We start from the raw sequence: 18,811 nt of genomic DNA on the forward strand, positions 1-18,811 counted from the left end.
AGGTACTCATGCACCCACTTACAGAGAGTGATGTACCAATGTACAGACCCACTTAGAGACTCACACACCCACTTACAGACCCACTCACACATACATATATACTCACAGACCCACTGAGTTACACACACCCCCACTGACAGACCCACTGAGACACTCACACACCCACTCATAGATATACTAAGACACTCATATACCAACTCACACACCCATACAGCCACTCACACACTCTATCACAGATCCTGTCAGAGTTATGCACCTAGTCAATGACTCATATACTCAGAGACTTACACACCCATTCATAGACTCACTCAGATGTAGACACACCCACTCATTCACCCACTCAAAGACTTACACATCCACTCACAGACCCACCAGACACTTGCCCTCCTAGTCACTGACCCAGTCATGCATGTACCCGTTCACTCACCTACTCAAAGACCTATACTCTCATTACAGGCCCATTGAGACACTTGTACACCCACTCACAGACCCACTCAAACACTCATACACCCAGTCATAGACCTACTTAGACACTCACACACCCATACAGTCACTCCAACACCCACTCACAGACTCACTCACAGGCTTATGAACCCAGTCTCTCGTATACTTTAGAGACTAATGCACCCACTCACTCACCCACTAAGACATGCACTTAGACACTTATGTATACCCTCACAGATCCAGTCAGTCATATACTTTCTTTAATGTGCACAAAGACACTCATGCACCTACTCACAGATTGACTGAGAGACTCATGCAACACAATCACAGATCCATTGAGACAGTGATGCACCCAGTCATAGATGCACTGAGACAGTCACGCAGTTCGTTACAGAACCATTGATAGACTGATGCACCGTCTCATGATCTACTGAAATACTTAAACATTGAATGGGAGACTTATTGAGACAGTGATGCATGCAGTCACAGATTTCACTGGAAGAGTTATACACTGTGTTACAGAGATATTAAGGGAGTTATGCATGCTATTAAATAGTCTTTTCGATAGTAATGTGTTTAGTGTGTTGTTTATAATCTATTTTGCAGTTATACGTTTTGTATGTGGTGGTGGCTATTGAATGTGTGCTTTCGTTTTGTCATTTTGCGACATATCACTGAAAAAAAACCAAAGTTTAGAAGGACATTATAGTTAGGAAATAGCATTTAAAAATGCTTAGAAATTCACTGGAAAAGCCAAAGGTTACACAAACATCATAGTTTGGAAATGGAATTACAAAAACCTTAGAAATTCACTGAAAAAAACAAGGGTTAAAAGGACGTTATAGTTAGGATATAGAATTAAAAAAATATTAGAAATTCAATGAAAAAAACAAAGGTTACAGTGACGGTATAGTTAGGCTGACATGTCACTCATACCAAACCAGAGAAATTCAGCAGTTATAGTTAGCTAATCTAACTATAACTCACACCCCCGCAATGCACTGCTTACATATTACATCACTCATGAAATGGTCAGTAGCCGCCACTGCCCGATCCCAGGCTGTGTTTATTCCTGTACCAGGATTTGCTTGACCAGTAGCCTCTGCAAGTCACAGCATGCTCAAAAAGTACCTGCAGCACCGCAGTGGGTGTAGCGACCAACGCCCGATCCCGGGCTGTGTTTATTCCTGCACCAGGATTCACTTGACCAAGAGCCTCTGCAAGCCACTGCGAGTTTAAAAAGTGAGTGCAGCACTGCAGCATGTAGCTGCCAACACTTGATCCCAGGCTGTGTTTATTCCCGCACTAGGACTCGCTTGACCAGGGGCCTCTGCAAGCCACAGCATACTTAAAAAGCGCCCTCAGCATCGCGGTGCGGGATGCACATGAGGACGCACCTGGGCGAAGCCCGGGCCAATGGTGGGCCTGTCCACACTCACGGAGCCCAGAAGAGGCTGGGCTGGCCCCCCTAACGTGAGCTTTATTTTGACCCCTTATTTTGTCTTGCAAAGGTCCTGTAATTATTATGGTCCAAATCGTGTGATCAAGGGCCAGAGGTTGCTAACACTCTAGACTCCTTTCTCCTGAGAACGGCGGAAGTCGGATCTAAGGAAATCAAAAGGGCTGAAAGAAGACTGTCCAGAGGAGAGGTATGCTTAAAGAACCCTCAACTACTCTCAGTTACGGATGTCACCTTGAGTACAGGAGCTGTTAACCCCTTGTCTCTAGCTGATGACATGGCACCGAACCTTCAACCTTTAGCAAGCGGCACCAGTAATCGGGACTCGCCAGATGAGCCACCAGTGAGAAAGGAAAGGGGCGTGTCAGGTCCCATAGACTCATTAAACTAAACACTGGTACCGCGAAAGGACCCCCTTTAATGGCTTTGCAGGAAGCAGGGACCGAGTCTGTTATAACTTCTATCGTATTGGAACAAACTATTTCTCATCTTATGCAACCCTTAGTGGATAGTTTGAATTGTATTGAAGCTAGTTAAGCCCTAAGTAATAGGCAGGGGTGTAATATACCTGTAGGGTCCTCTAAGACCCCAGAGGTTTCATAGGTTTTGTTGGTTAACAAAGCTCAAGATCTTACCGCTGCCACTTCCAAGCCTGTTGTAAGGTCGGAGCGTTTTATTGCACCACTCTAAACTCAGGAGAACAGGGACTCATACAGGAGGGGAGGGCTTAGCTCTATCCACATGCAACCGTGGGTACGGCCGTCATCTACATTCAATACCACTAATTTGCCAGCCCAAGATGTAGAGTATTTGTCTACAGGTCATGGGGGTACCATTCCTAATAATCAGAGCATACAACGTATTAATCCTGAACCGCAGCCTCAATGGTCCATAATTGTCCCCCCACGTTACAGCCGCACGCAGATCAAGGCAGGCTCGTAAAGGTTATCCATTTGCGAATGGACCTAATTTAAACCTCCCACCGGATGCCTGACCATATGTGATCATTCTGGCAAACACCCCGCAGGTGGACTGTGCTCAGTTAGAATCCACACACCAACTGTTGAATAAATCATTACACTGGCTGTTGAAGTATGCTGATGCTTAAAAATGTTCCAACTTAGCCAACCATATCATTATGGCCAGAAGAGTTCACTGGATAAGCAACAACCCTAAATAAATAGGGGGGATTGTATTGTACTTAATTTTAGCAATCCATGACTTGTGAAGTATCTTCCGGGTATACTTCCTAATGGCCCTATGGCATCTACTCAAATTTACACTCTGCCATTAGGATCCTTCTATAGACCACAGGGCTTTATGTCCTATAGCTTAGAGCTTGATTACAAACCTGTTCCTCCATGTCCAGCTGTCCCACATAGCCCTAACCACCTAGCAGACATTCCACTAATTATTACATTTGCTGCTTTGGAAGGGCTTGATACTTGTGATTGACAGGTGGTTTGTAGGTCAACCAAGCTCATCCAGCATAGTGATCCACGGCAGGAGGTTGACCCTATCTCAGCTCACCCACCACCAATCCAGGAAAGTGATCTGATTAAATCCATAAATTGGAACATTGCTGCATTAAGAGCCAAATGGGATAACGAAGACTGGTTTAGGATTAACCAACAATACGACCTAGCATGCCTGCAAGAAACCTGGGAAGTTGCAGCTTTCCACATCAATGGGTTTTGCTCAACTCAAACACTAGCAACACCTTCCAGTAATGGGGCTAACAGACTGTCCTTAAGACACACAGGGGTACCCAGAGAATTCCAGGTATGGGAACAAGCACAGTAGAATGGAATCTTAAGAGGTTTCCTAACCTGGTACATACCTTCAGTTTGACTTTTTAAAGTATTTGGGATGGCCAAACTTAAAAAGAAACCCGGCTCCACCCAAGGGGATATTTCTGGACATAGCCTGAAAGTAGGGAAGAAAACAAGAAGATTCAAGCAGGAGGGATCTTACATTTTTTTAGTTGAAAGGCCCAGCAGTAAAGACGAAGATCGGAGCTTGCTATACCATCATCCAACTTAGTGCTCCGCAATTTCCTCCAAGAGATCCTCACCCACTTATTAGACCAGAGAAAGCTGGATATGTCACTCTGTAGGGATTTTAAAGTTTTGTAGTTAAAGGATAAAGGTATCCCATCACAAATAAAAGTCAACTTTGGCAGGATTGACATTTTAACCAAATTTGAATGGCCCAAGATGAAAAGTGGAAGGCTACTCCAAGATCTTAATAGTGTTCTTGTCTCTTTTATTATTAATTCAAGGTTCACCTAAGCTAACCTGGAGACGTCATGTGTTATCTGTACATCTAGGTATCTAATTTGTTGTTTGACCAGTGGGGCATTTGACTGCGAATTCCAGGACATAATTTCATTTTTTGGAGGGTTGCCTGAAACCCTCCCAAACTGCTCTAGTCTTGGTAAGGTGCTGGCACTCTCCCTCGTAAAAATCATCAAATTTTCTGCATCGAGGGCTAGTTTTTTTACCCACCCATTCCATTCAAAGGGCGCAAAGATCTGACTGGCCCTAATTCTACATGCCAAGGGTTCGATGCACAGGTCAAAAAGTAGCGGGGAGAGTGGACAACCCTGTCTAGTCCCCCGCTCCAACTTGATTGAGCTGTTTAGATTCCCATTAAAGACTATCCTCGCTGTGGAGGTTTAATAGAAGTTACTAATGGCCCTGGCAAATTTATCCCCTCGCCCGTAGATGTGAATCATATGGTGAAGAAAAGTCCAGTGCACCCTGTCAAAGGCTTTAGCCGCATCAAACGCAAAGATGGTAAGAGGTAGTTTTTCTGAGGAGGCAACATTGATTGCGCCGATCAACTAGTAAGTTAAATCATGAAGTTGATGACCCCTAATGAACCCCTTCTGATCACCTTGAATCAGGGAGCACATTACATGATTTGATCTCCCAGCTAAAATTTACGCGTAGATTTTATAGTCGCAATTCAGCTAGGATATGGGCCTCTAAGACTCACATTTTTTATGATCTTTACTGGGCTTCAAAATTAAACTGATAGCAGCCTCATCCCAAGACTTAGGAATTGGGAGTTTATCAGTAAAGATACCATTAAACAGTCTAACCAAAACCGGACCAAATTCCTCAGCAAGGGAGATATAAAGCATGTTAGGAATACCCTCTAACCCTGCCGCACTACCTCTTTTTAGGCGTTTCAAGGTGGCCTCTAATTCTTCTAAGTTGATATTTTGATTAAACCCTAAAACTTGCTCTTCCACCAGCAAGGGTATTGTTATCCTATCCGTATAAGCTATTATCTGGGAGTCAAAAACTACCTGGTCCTCTGTATATAGGTCCTGAAAGAAGGACACAGAGGCTAATTTTATTTTAGAATTCTCCGTCCAGACCTCCCCTGCATCAGCGTCGGCAATTTCCTTTATTAAATTCCTAGTCTGATTAATGTTGGATTTCCAAGCCAGGAGCTTCCCACATCCTTCTCCATATTCATAATTAGCTAATCTACTAGCCTCCCATCTTTTCCTTATAATACTGTCAAGGTAATCAGCTAATGCCTGTCTTTCTGCTCCCCATCACCTTGTAGAGTAACTTTACTCAGGGTGGCTGAAATGTCTACTTCCAGTTTTCTTGTAATAGCTCTGATCTCCTTATGCTTTTTGGCTGCCAAACTAATAACTCTCCCTTTTATAACTGCCTTATAAGCATCCCATACTACATGTAAAGGGGCAGAAGAATCATTCATTTTAAAAAAAATGATAGAGTATCATTTTTGAGCTGCCTTATTGCTGATGAGTCGGAAAGTAAAGATCTGTCAAAAGTCCATCTTCTAATAGATGGGCGTCTCTCTATTTGCAGATCCATCATCACTGCCGAGTGAGCTGAGAGATGCTCCGGAATATGTGCTACCATTTTAATACAATTAATTAGTCTGTTATCTACCAAAAAAAAGTCAATTCTAGACGAATGCTCATGTTTTTTATTGTGAAATGTAAAAGTTGAGGGGCCGGTTATTGCCTTATTTTTTATTCTCCATATATCTGCAAGACCTAGGTCTTCCATGAGGATTATGATAACAGAGCCCATTTTAAATGGTACTCCCGCCCCTTTAGATCTATCAAGGATCGGATTCAGAAGGACATTGAAGGCCCCTCCCATAATAATAGGGAACGTAGATTGTAGTAGATGGTTGTAGATGGAATTTAGGGGAGCCTCATCATCTATTTTTGGACCATAGTACCCCACTAGAACAACCCATTTGTTCTGAATCTTAACCTCTGCAATGATCCACCGCCCTTTAACATCCACCATAAAGGTCCCTAGGGTCGTCTTTGCAGATCTTTAAAAAATAAGGGCTACTCCTTACATGCAACATGTTTGGGTAGTATGAAGAGAATTTCCAATCCACTTTTATTTGGCTTGAAGAGTCACCCATTCATCAATGGTTAGGTGTGTTTCTTGCAAGTTAATAATATCACAGTTGGATTAACACAGGTATTGGAGGATTCTCCTACGTCTGCCTGCTACTCTAAGCCATTAACATTCCAAGTATATATACTTGGGACAGGCACAGTTATTTAGGTTTTATCAAGTTTGATCTCTCAGCTCGAGATACCAGGCCGACCGGTCGAGACCTACCCCTCTCTTAATTCTCAACTCATTCAATATTTCTGAGAAGTGAGGACTTTCTTTTCTTTTTTCTCTAATATGCTCCCCACCAAGTGAAAGACATGATTGAATTGCTTCTCTTGTGACCCCCCCCACCCAAGGGAACCCTACCCGAAAGTATCCTGGGTATGATGAAAGATTACCCATTGGAGCTCACATCACCCTCCAGAATGCAGCAAATAAAACAAAGGGAAAGCAAATTATTCATGGGTTTTATTTGGTCCATAAAAGTTCCTACCTCCTTAGGATCCCTAAAATTGAAAATGTTATTATTCCACATAAGTTTAAGGAGGGCCGGGAACCTCAGCTGGACTGTTGCCCCTAAAGACTGTAGAGTAGGTATAGATTTTCCCATCTCCCACTGCCTATCCTGTGTGATTCTTGAGAGATCCGATCTAATCTGAAATGACCACTTCCCTTTAGTGAAATTCCCTGCTTTTAAAGCCTCTGACTGGACTCGCTCTTTTAAGGTATAGGTTTTAAAATTAACAAAAATCACCTTGGGGTTTTCCTATTCAGATTTTTGGTGAAAGGATCTCTATGAATTGTCTGAATGTCAGCCTCTAGGTCGTGGGAATCAATGGCGGGAATAAACTCCTTTAATACGTTTATAAGAAAGCTTTCAATGTTATCCCCCTCTAGGTCTTCTGGGACATTGAGAACCTTAATATTGTTTTGCCTCCCATTATTTTCGAGGGCCTCAATTCTGTCTAGCATAACTTTTTGCCATTTTTCAAAGTTTGAATCTCGGTCCGATGAGTCTCCACATCCTTATTGAGAGCCACTACTGTAGCTTCCATAGCACAGATTCTCTCTGTAATTGCAGACATCTTAGCTTCTAAGGTCTCACAGTAGTCTTGGAATTTAGCCTGATTCCTTTCCAAAACTGCAAACTTATTTCTGAAATCTAAAGTTTTAGCGTTCTTTTCTGGAATGTAGCAGGCCTCAAGAACAAAGTGAAAGACACAGTCTGGAATGAATTTATAAATAATTTTGACATTCTGTATATACAAGAGACCTGGGTTTTCAATGAAGTACACATAAACGACTTCAGGACATTGCATACACCAGCAATTCGCTTATCGAGTGGAAGACCTAAGGGTGGAATCTGTGTATTACGTTTCAAATTTGATTGGGGCCTCGAAGATTGTAATGATTAGTTCTGAAATTTGCTATCAGATTGTATTGATTCATATGGATGTTAAATGCATATTAGCCGTAATTAATTTTTATAATAATGTTGAAAAAGGAGAGATCGAAATAATTCCTATCTGGGGCGGGGATTTTAATGTTGGTCTATGTCCAATAGCCGGGGTAGGAAAATGTGGTTTAACAACGGAGGAGAATGACCCGGCGATCCACTTTCCCCACTCATATAGAGGCGAGATGTTTAATGAGATCTTATTCCTGCATGATTTTGGTTTTGCGAACTGTTTATGCTCGCCCAGGGTGGATTTCAGACACACCTATATAGGTAGAGAAGCTGAACCCACAATAGACTTCATAATCGTGCCAAACCGATATGCAAGATATGTTACCGGATATAACATCCATCAAAATGTAATGAGTGATCACCTGCCTTTAAGTGTAAACATAACCATCCCAACCATTGCAGTAAGGAAATATTGCAATCAAGTGGAATGGGTAAAAAACGTAGCAATAGGAAGACAAAATGGGTATACATTACGCTGGTCAAGCCTGGACCTGTTAGAGCTGAGTAAACAAATTGTCACTAAGGCGTATGACTCAATTTTAACGTGCCTAAACGACAGCCCATCACATGATAACGTCCTGATTGCTTTTTCCCATATTACTAAGGTTGTTAAAAACTCCCTGGAAGTAGAAAGTAAAGGTACTCGCAATTGCAGAAAGGGATGGTTTGATAAAAACTGCACAAAAACCTACACTAATCTAAAAGAAGCCCTACATAAGACAGTAAGAGATAAGGAGCAAATTGGGATATGTAGGAAGGTGTATAATGAAGCTAGAAAAACTAGGAAAAATGAAATGAAAGAGAAGGCTTGGGAGAACCTTAAAGAAACTTCAATGAGTAAAGACAGCTCCCTATTCTGGCAGGCTGTGAACACACCTTTCTTTACCACTAAGTCCGATGCACCCTCTATAGAGGTAGTAATAGAGGAAAAAACTTGGGTGGATTTCTTTTCAAATGTTTATACCCTACAGAGTACCACAGAGAGGGAAACTGACTGTAGGCGAGAGCTCGAGGGGGACCACCAGGGTTTTCTGCCTATTGACCTTCATATCACTCTGGAAGATGTAACTACGGCTATAAATGCAAGCAAGAGTGGTAAGGCCCCAGGCCCGGATGGGGTGGCAATTGACTTATTTAAATTAACTCCGCAGCTGTGGGCCCCAATATTAACAAGGGTTTTACAAGCATGCTGTGCAAAGGGATTTATAGATAGATGGTCCGAATCAATAATTGTCCCAATTTTTAAGAAGGGTGATCGGGAAACTCCCGCCTGCTACCGCCCAATATCCTTATTATATTCCCTTATAAAGGTAGCAGTAAGGATTGTACTAGACCGGCTGCCAACATGGGTAGAAGATAATAATATTTTAAGCGATGTACAGTACGGATTTATATCTGGTCTAGGAATCAACAAACAGGCTCTTAATCTTAGTATTTTAATTGGAAAGTATACGCAGGCTAAATCAGGGACATTTTATTTGGCATTTGTCGACCTTACAGCCGCATTTGACTGTGTTATACACAGCAAATTGTGGTAAATTCTCAGTGATCTTAATGTCGACCCAATACTAATCCAGTTTTTAAGACAGCTATATTCTGGCGCAACAGCCAAAGTCCATTACAAACTCAAGGGAGAGTGAATACCACCGTTCAAAGTGGAGGGGGAAGTGAGGCAAGGATGCGTCTTGGCACCACTCCTGTTCACTTTTTATACCAATGCGCTGGAACAGGAGTTGGTGTCAAACGCTAGGGATCTACCACATGGAAATAAGCGTCCGATAGTCTCCCTTTTCTATGCAGACGATGCGGTACTTATGGCACGGATTCAGGTTGGCTTACAAAGGGCTTTCACTTTTTATACTAGTTTTAAGGACAACCTGGGTTTAAAAATGAATGCAAAGAAAAGCTTTATTGCCAGTGGGAGAGGGAAACAAAAATGTAGAAGTTTTCAAGCTGGGGGTAGCAAGGTAGAACTTATTAATTCTTTTACATATCTGGGTGTCTTATTTAACCGTACTGGGTCTTTGGCCCAGGTGATTAAGACTAGGAGCCTTCTGTTTATGAAGTCCACAGCGGCCCTAATTAATTTCACTAACAAACTGGGTAAAAGGGCCCCTGAAATTCTCTTGAAAATTTACCATGCTAAATGCGTGAGCATAGCAAACTTTGGGGCAGGTATTTGGGGATTTCATGACTGTGCACCAATTCAACATGTTGAAAATGCCTTTTTGAGATTTATTTTGGCAGTTCCTGCCAGCACCCCAGTTTTTAATTGCCACAGCGAGCAAGGAGTACCATACATTTCAGACCTAATTAAGATACAACCAGTGCTGCTCTGGCATAGAATTTGGACCTCTACCAGCACAGGTCTAAATAAGGAAATCCTAACCGACGTAATGAAAATAGATCATGCTAGTAAGATTACTTGGTTAAAATATATAAAAAAACTTCATGCACGATATTGGGCATCCAGAGTTTTTTTCTCTGCCTGAAGTGATGAACTCCATACATCGGAAGGAATTAAAAAAAGTTTATATGACTTTTCTGGAAGAGAACAGGCTAGCACTGGAAATGAATAAGCCTACGGTGGTCCAGCACCAAATAATTACTATAACATATACCATCCAACCGTACCTATTGTGCTGAGTAGGGGGACATGATAGATACGTGCTAACACGTTTTAGATTTGGGATGTTCCACCGCTTGATTAGTCACCCAGACATGAACAATTGGTCAAGGGAATTATGCCCGTGCCCCTGCGATAACATCTCTTTACAAACAACCATCCATGCAATTTTATTCTGTAAATTGTATGCAAATGAACGGCGTTGATGGATGTACCTTTATTAAAACGGGGGGATGGAGACAATGCCGCCCTGCTTTTCTGTATTTACAGATGTTGGATAACTATTATTGTATTGGAACTATGGTGGGTTTCCTAAAAAGCATAATGAGAATAAGGAAGATTTTAAACATTTAGACCCCTGACGGAAAATATATGGGAGGTGTTGAATTCGAAATGGATTATTTTTAGTACAGATGCCAAATATTTTTACTCCTACATACTAGAAATAGTGACAATGAGTGTCAACAATGATTATTGATATGGCAATGAAATGTGCCATTTGAATGTCATCTAAAGTGTCCTTATGTTAGTAATAATCCAACATCCTATCATTGTATTTGATTCACGTTTGCCATTGTATTTTGTGGCACGCGCCAAATAATTGATCTCACTAGAGTAATGAATTACCGTAAATTAACGAGGAACGTCTAAATAATGAAATAGGTCAATTTTCCTGTTTTTGAGCCATATATTGAATTTTGAGCCTCAGATAGAACAATGCGAATGAATTTAACATGTGGTACAATTAAGGAACTACGAGTATGTCTTCACTTTTTATTGTTGTAGTTTATCATGTGACACAGAACCTATGCTCGAGTTTAAATGGTGGTAGAAAACTTTATTGGAGTTGTTGGTGAGCAAGCCTGCTGGGCAGGCGAAACGCGTCTAACTCTTTCCAGCTGACATTAAACCATTTTCCAAACGACACGGCGTCGACAGTCCATTTGTTTTTGGAGTTTGAATCATATATATATATATATATATTCACTGAAAAAACCATAGGTTTCAGGGGCGTTATAGTTAGCTGGACTTTTCACTCGTACAAAATCATTGAAATTCCCCCGTTATAGTTTGTTCAGCTAACTATAACTCACGCGCCCGCAATGCACTGCTGATGACGTCACATATTACATCACTCATGACATGGTCAGTGACATCACTCATGACATTACTGATGATATCTCAAATGACATCACTGATGACATCTCAAATGACATCACTGATGACATCACTGATGATATCATCCAGTGAATGTGTGTTTTTCTGAAAATTACATAAGTTTTATATATGTATATCTCAAGGTCGATGGAAGAATAAATGTGTATATAAGTGTCTAAATGGATGATTTATTTTTGAAAAATTGATTGTATAACTGACTGATTAAGTGTATCTTAGTGAATACATGGCTTAGTAAGTAATGTTTAAATATGTAAATATCTGTTATCAGTCTCTCACTTTGTGTATAAGTGGCTGCATGGGTTGGTGAGTAGCTACATGAGTGTCTATATAGGTTATTAGTTGTTTTTTTGAGTATCAGTATGAGTGTCTGAGTGTCTGCATGGTTCGGTGGGGGGTATTACGTAGTGCATAGGTGCATGAATGAGTGACTCACTGTTTGTATGTGTTGAAGACAGGATGTGTGCAGGACTGTATGGGTGGATGAGTGTGTGCATGGGTGTGTTAGTGAGTGAATGACTGTCTCAATAGTGTCTTTATGAGTAACTACATATGTTTTAAACTAGTATATGTGACTATTGGTATATATAAGTGAGTATATGTGAGAGTGAGAGATTGGAAGAGTTCCTGAATGAATAAGTATGTGTTTCTATAAGTGATTGTTTAAAAGACTAAGTATGTGTAAGTTTCTGTAGAAGTGAGTGTGGTGGTGTGTGGATAACTGTACATGCAATTAAATGGATGTTTGATTCTTTATTAGCATGAGTGACTATGTGTGTGAGTAACTCTATGGATGAGTGGCATTGTGTAACAGGATGTATAGGTGTATGAGTACATATGATGAGTGAGTACATGTATGAATGACTGTATAGGACTGTTGGTGAATGAGTGGATGTGTATGTGGATCTTAGAATTACTTGAATAGGTTGTTGTAACTGGTATTGGTATGTCCATTGTTTTGAAAATGTTAGTTTCTATTTTTGAATGTGTGTATCAAAGGTTATATTAGGGGGAGAGGAGGTCTGCCACTCTATCACAAGGATGATGTCATCAGTGATGTCATCAGTGATGTCATTTGAGATGTCATCAGTGATGTCATCAGTGATGTCATGAGTGATGTCACTGACCATGTCATGTGTGATATAATATGTGACGTCATCAGCAGTGCATTGCGGGCGCGCGAGTTATAGTTAGCTGAACTAACTATAATGGGGGAATTTCAATGGTTTTGTACGAGTGAAAATTCCAGCTAACTATAACGCCCCTGAAACCTATGGTTTTTTCAGTGAATTTTTAAGGTTTTTTAAATGGTAATTCCTAACTATAACGTGCCTGAAACCTATGTTTTTTTCAGTGAATTTCAAAGGTTTTTTAAATGCTAATTTATAATTATGCCTACAGAGATAGGACATGTGAAGAAAGAAGAAAAAATGCACAGAAAGAAAAAAAATAAATGCAGAAAGAAGCAACAGAAGTCCTCAAAGATGAAGAAAAGTGCAGGAAGAAGGATAACGTGCAGAAAGAACAAACAGAAGAGCAGAAAGAAGCCTTGTTGCAAAATCATCCTGTACCCTCAACTTTTTCAGACGGATACTGGTGGTAACTGAGTCTGACTAACCAGTCCTAGAGCCAGTGCTATGTTAAAAGACACTCAGAATATAGTGAAAACACCTACATACACTAGGGAACACTATGCATTGGGGTCCCCCTGTGATTAGCATGACCTCCTCTGTAAGCCCATAGTATATAATAGGGCAATGGATTAAAACTACCTCTTAAAAAGTCACCTCAGGCCCCTTCCCCTCTCTTCACCACTGTGTAAACATGCCCTGTGGCTGTTTTAAGTTGGGAGATTAAGTCCCCTTGAATCCTGAGGGTCCCTATGTTCCAACTAGACCACTAGGTACCTCCAGTAAGTGCCACAGAGCTGCGTTGAAGAGAGGTGTAAAAAGTGGCACGGCCTGGACCACCTCTCTGCAACGGAGCTCAGTGGCGCTTACTGGAAGCACCTGGTGGGCTAGTTAGCCCCCAGGGGCCCTCAGGATTGAAGGGGAATTATTTCCCCAACTTAAAATGCGCCATAGGGCGTGTTCGCACACGTCACCTCAGGCCCCGTCCCCTCCCTTCCCCACTGTGTAAACACGCCCTGTGGCCGTTTTAAGTTGGGAGATTAAGTCCCCTTGAATCCTGAGGGTCCCTAGGGGCAAAATAGCCCACTAGGTACATCCAGTAAGCACCATTGCAGAGAGGTGTAAAAAGGGGCACGGCCTGCACCACCTCTCTGCAACGCAGAGCAGTGGCGCTTACTGGAAGAACCCGGTGGGCTAGTTGGCCCCCAGGGTCCCTCAGGATTGAAAGGGAATTATTTCTCCAACTTAAAATGCGCCAAAGGGCGTGTTTGCACACGTCACCTCAGGCCCCGTCCCCTCCCTTCACTACTGTGTAAACGCGCCCTGTGGCCGTTCTAAGTTGAGAGATTAAGTCCCCTTGAATCCTAAGGGTCCCTAGAGTCAAACTAGCCCACTAGGTACCTCCAGTAAGCGCCACAGAGCTACGTTGCATAGAGGTGTAAAAAGGGGCGTGGCCTCAGAACACCTGTCTGCAACGCAGCTCCCTGGCGCATACTGGAGATACCTGTTGGGCTAGTTGGCCCTCAGGGTCCCTCAGTATTGAAGGGGAATTAATTCCCCAGCATACAACTGGCCATGGGGCGTCTTTGCAGAGTGCAGCAAGGAGGGGGCATGGCCTCCAGGCCGATGCCGGTCTTTTATTTATTTTATTTTTTTAAGAAGGAGGGCTGTGTGGCCCCCCTTCTTTTTCTAATTTATTGGCCCTGGGGGATCCCCCAGGGCCTGCACCCTAATTTTTTTTGTTGAAAAAAATAAATTTGGAAGGGGGCCGCGTGGCCCCCCTCCCAGGGCCTTAATCGGCCCCGGGGACCCCAACCCCTGGGTCATGGCCTTTTTATTTTTTTATTCTTTAGGAGAGGGGCTGCGTTGCCCCCCTCCTCAGGCCACTTATTGCCCCAGGGACCCAATCCCCCGGGGCCGGCCTTTGTTTTTTATTATTTTAAAAAAATATATATTTATAGAAACACCTAGGACATGCTGGACAAACCGTATGTACCTATCACCATGACGATTTGCGTGATATTCATTAAAAGGTGACTATGCATACAATGAATCCACGTGGAATGTATTTACCCCGCTAGTGAAGCTCTGATGTGTCTGACGCCCTACCGTGCCTAATCCCGGCGCCCCCGCCGGTGGGTACTCTCCAAGTAGACACCCTTGTCGTTTATTTATACAAACATGGGTGGCTATTGACGGGCACATTTAATACACACACACACCAAGCCATTCAAAGGGGATTCGACAAAAATTTGACCAAACTATGCAAGAAACCCCCCTCACGGTTAATAAAACACACATCCACCGCTGGATGTGTAATACTTTTTATTTTACTCTCTGGAAAGGAGACAAACCTCACTTGAGAGTCACAGCGTGCTCCTGGCTGAGCCCAATGCTGTGTTACACCCACCAGTGCCCGCCGAGTGCCACACACCTCTGTGTTGTATTCCACCAGCTAGTGCGTATGCTCTGACACTCTCTAGCCCATGTGCACTGTAACACCACCCCGTGAATATGCCATGCCACACTTGCCTTCGCACGGGTTATATTGCCCCATCTAACGTGCCTTCCTCGATGCCTAGGTTATAACGCACAGCGCTATGCCATACATATTACAATCTGGGATCCATATCTTTGTCACAGTGCATATGCAACGTTACACTCCCCAACACATATTTTACATTGCAACTTTAGAGACTAGTTAGGTTACACCACACTGCCCTGTGCATATTACACTCCAAGGCGCATATCGCATAGCACGCGTTAGTGCCTGTGCTATCTCGCGCTCTCCAATGAATCTGTCATTGCGCACAATGTATTGCATATCATATTTCACGCCCGGTTCATCTTATATCACACTTTTTGGTGCATAGTTTATACCATGTACTATATCTAGTTTTCATTTTCAATCGTGCTCTCAGGACTATGTTCTATATAACACTGCGTCCACCTACCCTTTTCACGGTCATTGCATTTTGCGATGGGGGGTGGAGGGTCAGGGGGTGTTTCTGCCAAGTGAGCCCGGAGTCACAGTCACAAACGTCCTCTTCTTCCTGAATAAAAGTGAGATTATGCTGCATACTTGTTCATATTTTAAGTAGTTCGCACAGACACACATTTTAAAAACAATAAAGTTCTTAATACCCACCTTCTATGAACAGTTAGCTTGCTGCCCCATCCACCTCCTCCCTATCCTCTGTTGTCTGAATCCATGGACTAGCCTCCTTCCTCCTGCCATGCATGGTCTGATGAGCTGCCACTGCCCTCCATTTAGCATGATGTACCAGTCCACTCCTCCTGCCCTCCATTGCCCAATTCTATGACCCATCATTGACCTCCTGCTTAGCCTCTGTGCTTAGCTTGCTGCCCCTATTCTCCTTCCCCCTGCTCTCTGATGTCTTTGTGCATGCCCCTGCTCCATCCTTTTTGCCCACCATATTCCATGGGCCTGCCACTCCTATCTACTCTGAGTGTTCTGTTGTGCTGCCACTCCCCTCCCACCTGCCTAGCATTGTCAGATGACTGTAACCTGTCCCTGCCACCTCCACCCTGCCTGTCCACATGCCATGCCCCTATCCCCTTGCTCCTGTCCTCCATGGTCCATTTTACTGCCACACCCTTCTACCCTCCCTGGGCTGTTGTGCTGCAACTGCTCCTCCTGCCTGCCTCGCGTGGTCTGTTGTGAGGCCCCTTCCCCTGAACTCTCTTTTCTGTGCCCAGGTCCTGACCCTCCCTTCTATCCTCCATGGTCCTTTGTGCATGCCCCTGCACCCTCCTTCTTACCCATCAGAGCCATTGTGCCACCACTGACCCTCCCGCTTGCCATGCATGGTCTTCTGTGCTAGCATGGCCCCTCCCACCTTCCCTGTGTGGTCAGCTAGCTGCCCCTGAACCCCTCCCACCTTCCCTCCATGGACTGTGTGTATGCCATCATAGTCTCACTGTTGCTCTCCATGGTGTGTCTTGTTTCTAGGGCCCATCCTGCCTGACCTCCATGGTCATCTTGCTGCTTCTGCCCTGCCCCCTTGCCCCCAGCCCTCTGTTTCCATGTGCAGACCCCTATTCCCTCCCTCCTAGCTTGTCTGTTCCATTGTAATGCCCCTGATCCGTCCCTGTTCTCTGTTGTCCATGTGCATGGTCCTGTCCCCTCCCTATTGCTTTCTATTGATTGTTGTGCTGCACTCCCATCCCGCATGCCCTGTGTGGTGTATTGTGCTGCTGCAAACCCTGATGCCTGCCCTGTAGGGTCAGTTTGCTGCACCTCTCCATGTCCCTCCTGTCCTCTGTTATCCGATTCCATGTCCCTACCCCAATTCCTCCTGCCTACCATGATCCAATGTACCCTACTTGCGAACATTTTGAACTTGGTAAGAGGGAGATTTTGAAAAAAAACTGGGATATTGATTTTCCCCTTTGAGTTACATTGAAAAAGAGGAGATTGTAGACAGGAGACAGATCAAATAAAGCCCATTTGAGCTTAAAAACATTGGACGTTTCCTGGCTGAAACGGGTCTGTTCGCATGTATGGTTGTACTACCACTGCCTCTTCCTTCTGCCCACAATGGTCTATTATATTGCCACAGCCTCTCTTGCCAGTCCTGTATTATGGGTTTGTTGCCCCTGCCCCCCTTTCCACTGCCCTCCATAGTCTGTTGTGCTGCCACTGCCCTTCCTGCCTGCCCAGTGTGGTCAAATTGTTGCCTCTCCTACCTGCCTTCAATTTTCAGAGTCTGTGCCCCGGGCCTCTGCCTCTCAACAGTATCCGAATGAACAACTAGATTGCTAACATTCTAGATTTATTACAAAAGTTTGGAACGCCTGACGTCATCTTGATGTAATCAAAACTGTAATACCTAGAGCATTTCCTTTAGAAATTACATATATGAGAGGGTCTTATTTGCATCACAATTATGGTTAGTGCTCTAAAAAACTAAAATGAGGACATATTTTCTGAGTTTTCAAATAGCGACAAAGAACTTTTAAATTATTTGTAATCTTTATGTTTTTTTATCCAGTTGACCACTTGATTAAATGTTGCACTTAGGGGAGAGGATGTGGTGTTACTTCCAGAGCTGCAGACTTTGCAACTGGGGAACCATGTTAGAGTTTCTGCTTCAGCTCAACATTCTGTGATTCTGGTCAAATCACTTAATCTCCCCATGTCTACAACCAAAATGAATTTGATCTTGTGTGATGTAACCAATGCTCATGTAAAGCACTCCAATACCTGACAAGTCTGCACTATGTAAAACTGCAAATACACAAACAATAAGTGTTTTGCACACTTCTGTCACTGGGCTACATGTGGGCTACATCTGGGTGATATCTGTGCTGCATTTGGGCTCTTTTGTCTCTGGTGGCCATCTTGGGAGATTTATTTGTTATGAAGTTTCCTAATTTCCTCATTTACTGCAGTCTCCACAGTAGGAAATGCTTTCAGTTTTTTACTTTGATTCCATCAAGAAGGTATTCAGATATGTCACACATTTGCCATAAATTCTGAATGTTAGCACTCTAGTTGCTCATTAGATCACTGTAGTAAAGCTACTGCTCACCACGGAAGTCTGCTGATGGTATTAAAAGTGCATGTTTCAGTCTGCATATCAGAATTTTTTAATGAAATAGAAGAGGATTTGAGAAGTCACTCAAAATGTGCCCTAATATTTCTTTCTTCAGCGCTAATCATAATTTCTATGGCAAAATGAACCCCCTCATTGTGTTCCTTTTTGAATTAAATGTTTTAAGTGTTACCAGTTTATTCCAATCAAAATGGCTTCAGGTGTGCCATACTTTTGTCATAAGTAAGACAGTAAGCGCTCTAGTTGTTCTTAACAACACTCTTGGACATTCTGTCATTGGGCTATACTTGGGCTACATCTGGGTGATATTTGGGCTACATTTACGCTCTTTTGTCTCTGGTGGCCATCTTGGGAGATTTATTTGTTATGAAGTTTCCTAATTTCCTCATTTACTGCAGTCTCCTCATTAGGAAATACTTTCAGTTTTTTACTTTGGTTCCATCAAGAAGGCATTCAGATGTGTCACACATTTGCCATAAATTCTGAATGTTAGCACTCTAGTTGCTCATTAGATCACTGT

Source organism: Triturus cristatus, chromosome 11 (genome assembly GCF_964204655.1).
Source record: "Triturus cristatus chromosome 11, aTriCri1.1, whole genome shotgun sequence".
NCBI classification, from domain to species: Eukaryota; Metazoa; Chordata; class Amphibia; order Caudata; family Salamandridae; genus Triturus; species Triturus cristatus.